The sequence below is a fragment of the Ammospiza nelsoni genome, chromosome 2, assembly GCF_027579445.1.
Source record: "Ammospiza nelsoni isolate bAmmNel1 chromosome 2, bAmmNel1.pri, whole genome shotgun sequence".
NCBI lineage: Eukaryota > Metazoa > Chordata > Aves > Passeriformes > Passerellidae > Ammospiza > Ammospiza nelsoni.
In genome coordinates, this window is record NC_080634.1 from 76,612,521 (window position 1) to 76,626,750 (window position 14,230).

Here is a 14,230-nt window from a genome sequence, read left to right on the forward strand (position 1 = left end):
GCATTTTTAACTCTTCTGCCTACTTCTATAAATTAGTATAATAAATAGTGAAATAAAAGTATCCATACTGCTCATAGGTTAGCAGTTATTTGCTGCTATGTTTCTTTTGGCAGATGATTTTTAACTTGTGTTATATTTATGGTGTTAAACTACATCCTGAGTCATAAGTTAGTTGAGACCTTACAAGAAGAAAAGGACAAACACAATAGAAAGAAAAGTGGAATATTCTAGAAGTTGTGATTCACCTTTCTATCTTCAGTGGTAGTGGATCTTTAGAGTAGAAGAAAAACAGTTCAGGCTAATGAGAAAACCTCTTTGTTGTGACTCTGCAGTGATGGATTACTTCAGAGTGAGACGGTAAACATTTCTGAGAGGTTCACAAACCACTTTCCATCTTCTTTACTTTTATTTCATCTTATACGATTTGGTTCTTTTCTCTAGAAAGAGAACAGCTCTGTAACTATTCTCAAACATTAAATCAATTCAGATAGAGATTAGAGGTAATTATATCTTCAATCTGTGAGGATGACCTCATGTTCAGCTTGCAAAAAATGTCATCTGAGTATATGACACACCTAATGGCATTCATCCAGCTTCCAAGGTATTTATCCCACAGATGAAGTCACATAAACTGCACACTGAAATTATATATTGACCAAATGCTTACACATCTTTTCCCTGTGACCTCCAGAGGCATAGTCTTAGACTAAAAACCATACACCTGAAAGGAGGACCCAAAACCTTCCTCACTGGCTGAGCCTAAGCTACTAGGCACTATGGATCAGTGAATCTGCTTTCCTGCTCTCATTTTAATTCTATTATTCTTATATTTTTATGACTACACACCAAAGGAAAAAAGGCAGAAGAATATTTGGTATGTACAAGGCTAGTCTTTTAACTGCCAAGGGGTTTTTTTGGAGGATGGCAAAAATTGACACAGGGGAAGAATCAAGCTGTTACTCTTCCCAGGAGAATATTTTTACCAAGAATCACACAACAATATATAATCTGTCTTTGTTTTGTGTTGGCAGCCAGTGCAGCTGTTGGGCACTGAACTCAGCACTGCCTGTTGTGCAAACATCTATGAATATTAGTTCCAGAAATATTATTTTGAAGCTAATTTCCTGATTTCCTCCACTTACTATTCTTTGTATCACAGAAATGGTTTATTATTTTAAGTGAAACTAGAAAAACAGAAGAATGCCTGATTTGGGACTGTACTCAACACTGGTGAGGTCACTCGCTGAGTCCCATGTCCAGTTCCAGGTTCCTCACTTCAATAAAGACATTGAGGTGCTGGAGTTCCAGAGAAGGGCTGGTGAACGGTCTGCAAGAGTAAATCTGATGAGGAAAAGCTGAGAGAACTGAGGGTGTTTAGTCTGGAGGAGGAGAGGCTCAGGGGAGCTGTTATCAACCACTACAACTTCCCAAAAGGATGTTGTAGCAAGGTGGGGGGCAGCCTCTTGTCCCAAGAAATCACCAATGGAACAAGAGGCCACAGCCTCAAGCTGTACACAAGGAGTTTCAGTTGTACATCAGGAAGAATTTCTTCACTGAATCAGTGGTTAAGCACTGGAATGGGTTGCTGAGGAAAGTGGCAGAGTCATGATCCTAGGAAGCGTTCAAGAAACAGCTGAACGTGGCCATGGGGGATAAAGTTTAGTTGACATGTTGGTGTTTGGTCAAAGATCAGACTTAATGACCTTGAAGGTCTTTTCCAACTTCAATTATTCTGTGATTCTATAGATCAATTTTTTTATGAGGGGAACAGTCAGTAGCAAATTGCAGCATTCAAAGTCACTGTAAAAGTAGTTTGAGTTATCAAAGGATAAATCCATACTACATAATATTCTGAGGCCTGCTGAACCAAGCCGTGGTGTCACTTTGGCTTTCGATGGCACAATCAGACCTTGGCAGAGATTTTTCTAAGCTGAATTATTTGCAACATCTCTGCTTGGGTGTCACCCAGGAGCAGGGCCTCACCTGGCATTATGCAGTCATAGATTGCACTCCCTCAGTAAGTGCCTTTAACACCAGCTGAGAATGAGGACCGTGGTCAAATGGGGCAAGAGCCACCCCTCCTTTATAGCACTGTTGGCTGAAAAATGAAAAAGGAGGATCTGGGTAAAAGGTTCATTGTCTTCTATGCTATTTTAATATACACATATAAATGCACACATATATAAATAGCTGTGTACATATACATGAATTTATATGTGTGTGTGTGCATGCGTGTGTATACATATGATATATATTTCTGTATATATAAAATATTTGGAAAGATGAATAAAAAATGAAAAGTTGACTGCTAATATAGAGTTGATCAAGGTACTAAGGAGACAGCAGATTATGAAGGATGTTATAATATACTAGGGGGAAATAATATAGAGGATGAAGTTAACTGTAAATCATTGCAAAATGCAACACACAGAGAGAAATTATTCCACCTTCATATGTTAAAATATGGGCTTGGTAATGACCATTAGTACTCAGAATCAAGCCAGAGTTTCATAAAAATACCAACCCAGTGCTTGACAGACGTAAAACACAAACCCCCAGCTGCAGCGTAAAGAGTTATTAGAAAGGAATTAAGGAACGTATATTCATTACACGTATATACATAGATATACCACAGCACTGTGAAGTTCTTCTCCCCTTAGCTCTGAAAAGGATACAGAAGAACCCCAGATGTTTCAAAGGGTATATTATAAAATGTGCAGAATGAGAGGTCTTAAGAGCATCAACAAGAACCAACTTTTCCCATGTAAGTTCTAGGATGATGGAATGAAGTGTGTGAGAGTACTACATAAAATAATAAACTGGCTAGAAAAAAATGCTTTATTATATTTTGAGGTTTTTACGGAACACACATTTTAATCCTTCCTACAATTGAGCCTCATTAACTTAGAAAACAGTTAATTTACCCATGAAAATAGAAGTTGAGATTTTTTTTTTTTTTAATAAATGAATGCTCTAAGGAAAAGAAAGGAAAAAAAAAGAAAATATATATTGTGGACTTCTTTAGCAACCATCAAGGTTTAGTATTGTGATAATTTTGGGTCCTGAGTATCAGAGACAATGTATTACTTAAGTACACAAACTGCAAGGCTCTGAAAGGGCCTGCATTATCGCCATATCCCTTAAATGAAAAAGGATATCAGTGCATACAGCCCTGAAATGGTGCAGAAAATTTGGTATTAAACACTGGATATATTTACATTAGTTAATTTTTTATTTAATAGTAATCATTTTTGGTCTATACAACACTGTAGAATAGTATGCCCTTAATGGTATCCACAGTAGTCTTTACTTTCAAGGAACAAGGATAAAATAACTCTTGAGACCTCAGAACCAGCAACACAGCCATTCAAAAATATTTAACCATACCTAGGCTTAACATTTCAATGCTCATTTTAAAAAATTTCCAGAGACTAATTTAGGTGAAGCATAGATAACTAAGTCTGTACTCTGACTCTCAAGACTTACTAAGAACATGCACCCTTGGGAAGCTCAGATTCTTCACGTAATCAAAATTCTGCTTATTTTTATGTTGAAAGGCACTCTGAAATTGACAGTTATCATTTACGGCTTTCCAGACCAAGCCTGTCTTCCACAAGAATCCCCAAAGCTCTTTATTCCCATTTTTAACTTTTTTCACTTTGATGGTCAGAGGTTTGGAAGGAGCACAAGCAAGAGGGCGCTCACAGAATACATTTATTGGATAAGTAAAATAAACCCCCCCCAAAACTGTACTACTATTTTCCTGAAGAAGGAGGCCAGAAGAGTTACCAATGTCCTTTTAATAAGGATTTAGTACTTAGGACATTCATCCAGTACAAGGAATGTTCTTGGTTTATTTCTCCTCTCCGTGAGGAGACTTAAAACCAGGGTTTCTATTTATGTGCTTTACATTTCAAATACTTAATCAGCCCTCCAAGCTGAATGCAAACTCCAGATGGCCCAGAGGAAAGCCGTAAGCATTAATTACAGCCCTTGTTCTCTCGCTTTTTCTGTATGCCATCTTGTCTTCTCCAACACAGTCCAGAGCTGCTTCAGACCAAGCAGAAAAACTTCCTGCAGTGCGGATGGAACTCCTCACACTCATTTCTCAGCCTAACCCACAGTTACTGGTTCCATATGTCCATCACATGGCTCCAGATGTGAAAATATGGCAAGACCCAAAAGGTACAATCATTGGGCAGTGCAGTGTTCCAGTACTTGCCTAACTAGTCCTGGACTAAGAGAGGCCTAATCTATTCCTGTTGCGCAAACCATTTTAAACTGTATCTTGATATTATAAAAGCCCAGCAGTTTTGGCCTAAGAAAAGACATGTTGTGCCAGAGGAGAGTGAGGAAGGTTGTTCCTTGCAAAGTTTAGCCAGCAGTTGAAAACAATCAAGTTGTTTTAATAAAGCTATGACATATCATCCACACAGATTTACGACTGCAGTGGAATAGGTCCCCAGGACCAGTACAGAACTCCTCCTTTGAACACTTGATGACCTGCTGTGTTAACCCATCTCTTTTCCTGAGGAAGACAGTCTGCACTGACCCTAATTAAGATTGAGGGAGTCTTTTCAAGGGTCAGCCTAATGGCAGAGAGAATAAGATACAGTAGTTTGTCCTGTGTAACATTCTCAAGATCTTCATGAAGATCTTATTAATAGAAGTTATGGCTGTTAGTGTTATTGTGCCTGGACTAGTATAACTGGTTTTATTATCACTAAAATGTTAACTAGATTTGCAACAAATTCTTAAATACCTATACATGGGTTGTTCTATTTCATATATTGGAAGATTTTGTTTATAACAAAAAGAGTGACTACTGCCAAATTTTCTTTAAAAGTCTATTATTTAGCTGTGGAAGGTTACAAGCCGTAATGACAAGTGGAAGATGCTAAATTTTCAGTGTGCAAAATACTTAATCCAAAGAGGACAGGGTTTAAGATACATATTTTCCTTCTTACTTTGCTTTTGGATTTCCAAACAAAATGGAAACTATTTGCCAGTATGCCACTTCTCATACTTATGTTCTTGTGAGGAACCTATTCCAACAGTTAGGCAGCTAATATTTAAATACTAAAATTTTTTAAAGCAGCCTTTGTTATTATCTTTTCTTTGTTTTATGAAATTACCTACTAAAAAGTAATTTTGGCTGAAGTTTTCTTTATTGACCTTTCAATATCCTAAAAAATTCTCATGGTTCCAGAATACTCATCAGGTCCTCTGCTGCACAAACAAATGTAATTACCTTATTTTTTTAGTCTAAGATTAAAGGTTGGCGCTAATAAACGTCAATATAAAAGAACATTCAGATACTTAACAAGCACATAAGTTAATTAACTATTAGTGCCCTTCTTAAGCAATTGCTTCTCAAAATCTGTTACCAGCAGTTAACAGCTGGTATAGCAGCTAATCAGGAGAAGCATTTCCAAGGACAAAGATAATATAAAAACAGGCACAAACTTTAGTAGATATTATTCTTCCCCCCAGAAATCTGCTAATATTGTACAAGGTAGCATTTATTCTGCAAAATATGATAATTGGCCAGCAAGCGATGCCGCAATATATCTATGTAGCATCATTAAAAGTTTTTGGTTACAAAGGTACAAATAATTTTAATAAATTTGAGACAGCATCTTGTTTCAAATACTATTTAAATTTATGGCATAATCTTGGGCATTAGTCTGATTCCAATAAGAATATTTAGCTCTTTCACACATATAGAAAAAAATGTTTTCTTGAATAACAAATGGTACTAGTATTAATACAAACACTGTCAAAAAGGTGAGCTTATTATCAGTGTGTGTTTTATCAAATGGAAAATGAATTAGAGGTTGAATTTGGTGTCCTAAATTTGCAGTTTGGTGCATCTTAGTGATTACAAGGAAATGCATTTTAAAAATTATTACGTAGAAATCTGTTTTCAGTGCTCATGTGAAAAAGAGGATAAATGGAAGTAAACACTGATGTTCTTTTTAAAAATCTGTTTGTGATTTTGCATCTCAATTTTAACATTTTTTATTTAACAAGACCTGAAAACAGAGCTATTTAAAAAGTTCTCATCCTATGACATTAAAGTAGTACAACATAGGGTTCTGTCTTGTTTAAGAAAACACACATTCATATAAAAAAAAAATAAAGCTTCAAGTAGCATTTTACTTCATCTTTAATAAAGGGGAGAAGATGTTTCAAGCGTGAAAAGTCTAAGCAGCCATTTTAAAGTAGTCTTCTTTTCTCAAAGTGAGCAACTACAGCTTTTCAGAAAAATACATTGTTTTGCATATTTTTACCTACAGGGTGGAAACAGACAGCAATCCCTTGAAGCTTCATGTCAGATTTATAAAATGGTTGCATAATTATATTATGTCCAAGAAACCTAATAGAGTTGCTACAACCTCGGAATTGGCATTTTGTTTTCATGAATGTTTGTATTTTCCTGGAGAAAAAAAACTTAAAGGGCAGCAAAAATTATTATATTAACAATAAATTATTTGTAAATAATGATCTGTAAATTTTTGCCTCGTACAGCTGTATAGTTCAAGGGATAATACACAGAGTTCATGTAACCATAGGACTTTCATTACATAGCACCATATACATTTTACTTCATAGAACAGAAATGTAGAATGGTTTGGTTTGGAAGGGTCTTTAAAGGTCATCTAGTTCCAACCCCCCTGCCATGAGCAGGGACACCTTCTTCTAGACCAGGTTGCTCAAAAACCCAACGAATCTGCCCTTAAACACTTCCATGGATGGAACACTCACCTACCTGTTCCGATGTCTCACACACCTTGCAGTGAAGAATTTCTTCCCGTCACCTAATCTTAACCTACTGTGTTTCTTCCTATTCGTTGGAGGCCTGATAAGGGAATGACAGTATGACATTTAACTTTCAACAGAAATTGTTTTGGTCTACAGTAGTCATTTAAAAAAATAGAAAGACAAGCATCATAATATTATAACCAATATTATTTAAACCATCTATATTCATGAATATAAGTGAATGTGATAGGTAGAATGGTGACTCAGATCTGCTTGAGACCAACCAAAAAAATTACCTTAATAAAGCAAAGGATAGAAAAATGTCCATGAATTAACTTTTTGTTTCCTACACAATTCTAACAATCAGTTTTACTTTTCTTTTGCAGTATGTTCTGAAACACAATACATATTTTTGGTATGACTTGTAAAATATTTTTGTGGTGTAACTCCATAACCACATATGCTGTTATTTCAACAGTGCAGAAAAACAAACAAAAACAACCAAAAAAAATGCAAACCTTTTGATATAGAGAGAAGGCCTAAGTGACTCAAATTAGTCTGGATTTCACAACTGATAGCTCATTTTTTTCCCAGGTTTTATCTCTGGTTCATTCCTTGACATAAGCAAATTACAAAGGAATGCCTTAAATGGATACATTGGCTACTTCTAGAAAAAAATATAAAATTCTCAAAGTTAAATCTGACAGCAATGAATGAGTATTTCACCCTGTTCATATCTTAACATATTTGAAAGCAACAGAAATTGGAGTAAGCCATAAATCCTAAGGGGAAGAAGAGAAAGGATGGAACATTTTGGATGATGACATTTGTCATTCCAAGAAGCTGCTATTCATAATGGAGCCCTGCTGTCTGGGAGAACACTTGCCTGCCTGTGGGAATGGTGAATGAATTCCTTGCTTTGCTTTGTGCATGTGGTTTTTGTTTCACCTAATGTCTTTATCTCAACCCACAAGTTTACTTACTTTTACCCTTCCAATTTTCTCTCAATCCCACCAGGCGAGAGTGAGTGAGCAGCTCTGTGGGGCTGAGTTGCCTACTGGGGTTAAATGGTAGCATTCCCTCTCTTTGACAGTGTGAGGTATTTGCATAGATTGTTTTCTTTAGAAGCGATTTAGACAAAACAGAAAAAAGATAAATACAATATTAATAGATATACATGACACAAAGGCAAATATTTCTTAAGAGATTTGTTACTGTATAAAATACACCAAGTTACAAATTGCTTTACTATTTAGTGATGAAAAATTCAGAGAAACAATCCCAAGGTTATTATTCCATAAACAATACCACTGACAACTTAACAGAGTGCTGTGACTCCTCCTAGCTCCATTGACTGTTAGTAAAAATTCTAATTTCCCTTCTGAGATAATTAAGAAGATAATTTCATATTCCATTGAAATTAAATTGGAGACTATGTGGAAAGACCTGAGAATAAGTAAGTTTATTTTATTGGGTTTTATCTTTATAATGGAAATTTTTTATCTGTTCTCACTTAATAGTAACATAATGAACTTGCATTAACTTTCAGCATCTTGGAGTCTTGCATTATAGGATCTGCGTATATGAGGCCATCTATTGTTGTAATCTTATTGCAAAAGTTCCATACCTTCCTGGCGAGCTCTCATGGACAGCTCCTCACAGCACTGACGCTTTCTTCACAACACAACCAAAAAATTCCAGCTTTGTTCTTAGCCAGCTAACACATTCTTTTATAACACTCATCCTTTGGACACAGCTGAGACCTCTTAAGGGCAGGCCTGTTCCTAATCTTTGGTAATTAGCGCAGCTGCAACTCCTCAGGGGTGAGGTTGCCTTCTGCACTATCTTTCTCTTACATTCCATTCATCACAATCTATATGTGCAAAGGAAAACAAAAGAAAAAGTTATTTTTCCAAGAATGGTAACTTAGGAGTTTGAACTCCTGATGGTAATCTTCACTGGGCTAGGTATTAATTTCTCTACAATACGGTCTTATGGGTAAACATTATACAATTTAGTCCTATCTTCTGTAAATTTTCTAATTTTTTTTCTGGATATCTCTTTCACCTTTGAAAACAAAAAATTAGTGATTAGTTGGGACCAAATCAATATCCTTTGCATAGATGAAATCAGCATTGTTTATTTGTTTTCAGACTCCTAGCAGTGCAAAGTTTTACCTAAGTATTTTGAGTATGCAATCTGAATTTAGTGCTTTGAACAGACAATTTTAGGGATAGATCTGAACAATTGAATAGAAATTAAAGGATTTAGGAACATTTACTTTAGTTTAGTAATATTCTGTTCAAATATGCTAAACAATGCCTGGTTGTATATGAGGTTTTGTGGTTTGATTTTTTTTTAAACATCTGCAATTTCTGTCTCCATGTTCCTTGTTTTACCTCAGTAAACACAGTATATTTGTGCGTTAAATCTTTTACCTTTAAAACATTACAGTTAGCAAAGCCTACCTCAATTTCTACATAGATTAAAATAATATCAGTTTTGTCCTTTGCCAATTGCACATTCTGCTTTCCCTTATATCTAAATCACAAAATCACAGAATGGGTCAGGTTGGAAGGGACCACAGTGGCCCTGGCAATTTGCTCATCTGCTCCATCCTTCCAGCTCAAGCAGAGTCATCCAAGAGCTCATTGCTAAGGATTGTGCCCAGACTGGCACAGCAACTTTTAGAAAGAATTGTTGTCTTTGGCCCAGTTGACAACCTGAGCCTATCAAGCCTTTTAACCACCTTATCAGTTGTTCATCATTTTTTTCTTTTTTTTTTTTTTTTAATATATGAGTCATGGTTAATGTGTTTGAAGAATAAAAATAGAAAATCTCTGATAAAAGACGTACTCAAGCTGATTTGTTTGCATAGATGAAAACATATCTGAATTCAATCACAAATATACATATTTAAAGAGTAAATTTTTCAAATAGCCATATAACCTGGCAAATCACAGGATTTCAGACAAGATTTTTTGCATTATTTAGAATAACTATATTTTCTCTGATATCATATAAAAATATCCTTTCTCCAATTTCATTTCCATTAGAAAGTAAAAGAAAACAGTACTTGATACACACAAGTCCCAATGTATTTGCAGGTTTGTCTAAATGCTTGATTAAAATCTCATCTAGAACTTTAATCCTAGGTCATCAATGCCAAATATAAGTAAACTGAAATATAAATTAACTGATCTTTTCCTTTGTTCCATTCAGTCCTATAATTTATTCAAGCCAAGGTGCAAACACTTTTTTCTCTTTTGGAACTGTGTAGTTTTCAGAATGCATCTTGTATTACATTTCAAGAATTTTGATTATTGTTGTAACAGTGGTAAAATTTTATTTTATTTTTGAAAATCAGAAAAACTATTCTTAATAGGAATTAATTGTATCCATCCTGTGAGATAAGTGATGCATTAAGGTCTTTTTACTCAGCATGGTATAGAATTAAGCAGCTATGGCTCAATACGCACCAACAGGTTGAGATGAATACCATTCATTCAAGGATTATGTTGGTATTGCCTGTAATCCCTGCAATAACACCCCTGAAGTTGGAGAATGAGTTGTAAATAGAAGTGATCCAGTTGGAATCTATGGTCACACACACACACACAAAAATTTTCTGCTTCAGAAAGTGAAAATTTGATGCCTTTAATGAGAAATGGTGCTCAGGATCTCTTTCACACTTCTACCAAAGACCAGAGTAAAGCTATACATGGGTACATCATGTGGTAATAATTCACATTAAAAGAGGTACTTTAAATATTGTGTGACAAATATTTGTCTTTAATGACAAGTATAAGGAGAATATCTAAGTGTGAATGGGGACAAGGTCAATGCCATCAGCACTGGCAGCTCTTTGCAGTTTTGCACTTTACCAGTAGGATTTTACAAAGAGCATTATTTTCCCAATGTAGAAACTATTCCAGTATTTCAAAATGCAGTGAAATATGTAAATTTTATTACTTGTGCATAACTTATGTTTATATTTTATCTTCTGTTCCTAACAGGAGAGCAATTGCTACAGAACAAGAAGAATAACAGAAAACATTAACTCATAAATATCATTACTTTTTTATTCTTCTCACTGCCATAAAAAAGACAGTTGCAAAGTCATTTAATGATATACATATAGAAATAGTACAATGAAAAATCAGTCTGATGGTTCTGAAGTTAGCAAAGTAATTTTAAACTGTCAGAAAAAAATTTCTTGTTTATTCTCCAGCAACATTCAAAGTACTGAATACCACTGGAGTATACTGATATGAGACTGAAATTGGTAACACCATTTTAATAGAATATTTTTATGAATCTGCTTTCTGAATGCACTAAGGACTTAGAAAAGCAGAAATTTATAAGGATGCCTAAATAGCATATACTGATAGACACCCTACAGAATCAGTTAGCACAACAGCATGCCATTTTTTTCAGAAAAGTTTAGAAAATTGACAAGATAATATAAATTTTAATATAGAATTCCAAACAAAAACTATTGGGAAAAATACTTAAGACTTAATATCTGAGAGAGAGGAATAGAAATGTTAAGCATGCTTTAAAAAAGTCTTTATCATCGCAATTCTGACGTTGTCTCAGATGTATTGAAATCGTTGTTCTAACATTTTCAATTATTTCTGGGTTTTTTGCTTCAAAAGTAAGTATAACTTTTGCTTCAAAAGTAAATATAACTTTTGCTTCAAAAGTTATACTTAACTTTTACTTCCTAACTCTTGTTTTGGTCTCTATTTTTCTTATTACAGCAATTCACCTTTTTTCTATTTTTGAGAGCAATCATGACAGTTTTTATGAGTTTTTTGTCCTGTAGTAGATACTTTAAATGTTTAAATCCTATGAGTAAGTCAGTAGTTATTACAGCGTCCTGAGTGGGCACGGTTGGTGAGAGAGAGACGGTGAATCTTGTTTCTTGAATCAGAAGGCTGAATTTATTAATATATTATATATAATACATTATAGTTATACTAAAAAGAATATAGAGAGAGGTTTTGCAGAGCAGCTAGGCTAGCTAAGAATAGATAGAAAAAGAATCCACAACAAAGCTGTGGCCAAGGACTCAGTCCCCTGGCTTGCACTCGTGATTGGCCCTTAATTATAAACATAGAAAATGAGCCAATCAAGGTGTTCCTGTTGCATTCCCCAGCAGCTGATAACAATTGTTTACCTTCTCTTCGGGGGCCTCTGGCCTCCCGAAGATGCAGAAATCTGAAAGAGAGGATTTCTGTGGAGAAATGTCTGCGACAAGTAGTGGCCTGGAGATTTATTTATGCCATTCTAAAGCATGCATATTATTTGTGTACATATTATTAATTCCGTACACTCCAATTAGCAGTGTAGCAGTGTACAGTACAGTGTCACTTGACCTACTCAATGTTTGCAAGCTTAAGGACATCAAGAAGTCTGACTACCATAAAAGATTTTAAACACCCTCTACCATAGTTTTTGACTCTTTCTATCTGCCTTAAGTATAAATGGTTACTATTGGTGTCAATGGTGACATCTACACCTGCTTTCTAACATCCAGACCAAAGCCACAAGTCCATTTTATATCTCCCAGGGTGAGCTGCTGGCCTTCAAGGCACCTCATAGTCACACCACAGTGCTGGGACCTGTCACTGTCTCAGGACTAGGGTGTGTCGGAGGACAGCTTGTATTCTTTTTAACTGATGCAACAAGGGCTTGGCTGGTTGGCTCATTTTCTTCTGCCAAAAATCTATGCAGCTAAAAATAGTTCTAAATTCATTTGATTATTTGGATTTTGAAATTTTGTTCCTTTTTTTTTAGCAGTTACAAAACTATATATTTTTTTTTTCTATTTCTGGCCTTCTGTCCTTTATTTCCTAAACTGTATGGAGCAGGCCACTCATTCTCATTATGTGAGATAAACCCCAGTGCCTGCATAGTACTGACAAGTGCAAAACCTGCATGTTTGCAGTCTGATAGTTGAAAAATACAGAGACTGAGAGAGCCTGGTCTGTGTCTTCTGTTTGACCCTGTGGTAACACCCAAGGCTAGGCTTTTGGTTATACTACAGTAATTTGGAAGAAATTTTGTCCTTCCATTGAAAACCTTTTTATATTGCGTTCTCCTCTTAGCATTTCAAATTAGAACTTATTGACAAGCAGTATGAGAAAATCAACTAATATATTATATGGATTGAATAAAAATCTGTTCTTTCCAAGACTATTCAGTAACTGATGTTCTACAAGAGACAGCAATGGCACTTATAAAAGAAAAGTAAGAGAAAAGAATTAATGCAAACAGAAGGGTATCGATGGGTATAGAATCAGTGTTTAGAAGCAGTGAGTCCTTCAGCATCTTCTGATGCTATGTGCAGTATCATGAGGCCAAATCATCTTGTTTCGTCCATTTATTTCACAGTCAGTATAAGATTCTGCAAATCCCTGTCCTAGGTAACATTTTGCCATTGTCCTAAGATGTGGTCTTGACCAGCTTGCTGTGTTGGTGATTCCCTTCTCATTCTCTTGAACTTTCTAAAATTTATTTATTTATTTGTTTGTTTGTTTATTTTAGTGACTGCAAGGATTTCAACAAAAATAATTTTCCTTATGTCTTTCCAGTGTTCTTGGTAGTAACAGAATTGTTATGCAATAGTAAGTGAAATATACTGGGGACTCAGATAAGAGAAGATAGACCTCCACGTGATCTACTTAAATTTTATGCAATAGACAGAGGCAAGAAGATAAAAGCCTTCATCTACCCATGTCCTCAGAATAAATACTTCTAAATACATTGGGAGACAAAAAAAAAAAAAATTTACTTGTAGAGTAGGTAAGAATCTAGTTTATAAGAAAATGAAAAATAAATTAGTCGTTGAAACACTCTCTTAAGGATCTGATAAGACTGAAATGTGCCCTTCATCTTGTGTGGAGATTCCCACAAGTAGCCTAACCATTGCATCATTAACTTGCATGGGTTGAGATATTAAATGCAACCTATTCTGAGAAGTCCTAGTTTCACAGAACTTGAAAGTATACAGAAAAAGCTGTGTATGTGCTTAGAATAATTGTACAAGTCATATTTTGCAGTTAATTTGTTCTATTGTATTTGTTTAGTTTTTGTTTAGTAACATAAAACGTGTAAATCCCTGAGGAATATTATATTGTCATTTTGCTGCCTTGCTGCGCCTTTTAAGTCTTCTTCTGAACTTCATTCTGTACACTAAGGAGAGCTCTGAAAATTGGATATATATTATCTTTGAGTACTCTCACATAGGAAATAATTGACATGACAACTTTGGGTCCTTGGTGTCTGTCAAATAACATTTATTCTAGGAAAAACACATAAGGTAAAAGCACTTCACATAAATACTTAATCAGGAATCAGAGTCTTGACAAAATTTTACTGTGTTCCTAGAAAACTATTCTAGCTTAGAATACAGAAGGATCATCCTTCAGAGGCTTACAACACTTGAATTCACTAAAGA

The 14,230-nt window shown here is 35.1% G+C and overlaps 1 long non-coding RNA gene across 2 annotated transcripts; it reads right to left on the reverse strand.

Annotated features, from left to right (window-relative positions):
• Nucleotides 1–852: 852 nt before the first annotated feature.
• LOC132070262 (uncharacterized) lies at nucleotides 853–8,457 on the reverse strand. Of its 2 annotated transcripts, none has more exons than XR_009417930.1 (4): nucleotides 8,393–8,457; nucleotides 6,773–6,862; nucleotides 1,984–2,098; nucleotides 853–1,327 (listed from the first exon to the last, which is right to left on the reverse strand). It is a non-coding gene; the product is annotated as an uncharacterized LOC132070262 (long non-coding RNA). The 2 variants fall into 2 exon arrangements; XR_009417929.1 differs by lacking the exon at nucleotides 8,393–8,457 and adding an exon at nucleotides 7,749–7,887.
• Between the last annotated feature and the right edge of the window lie 5,773 nt (nucleotides 8,458–14,230).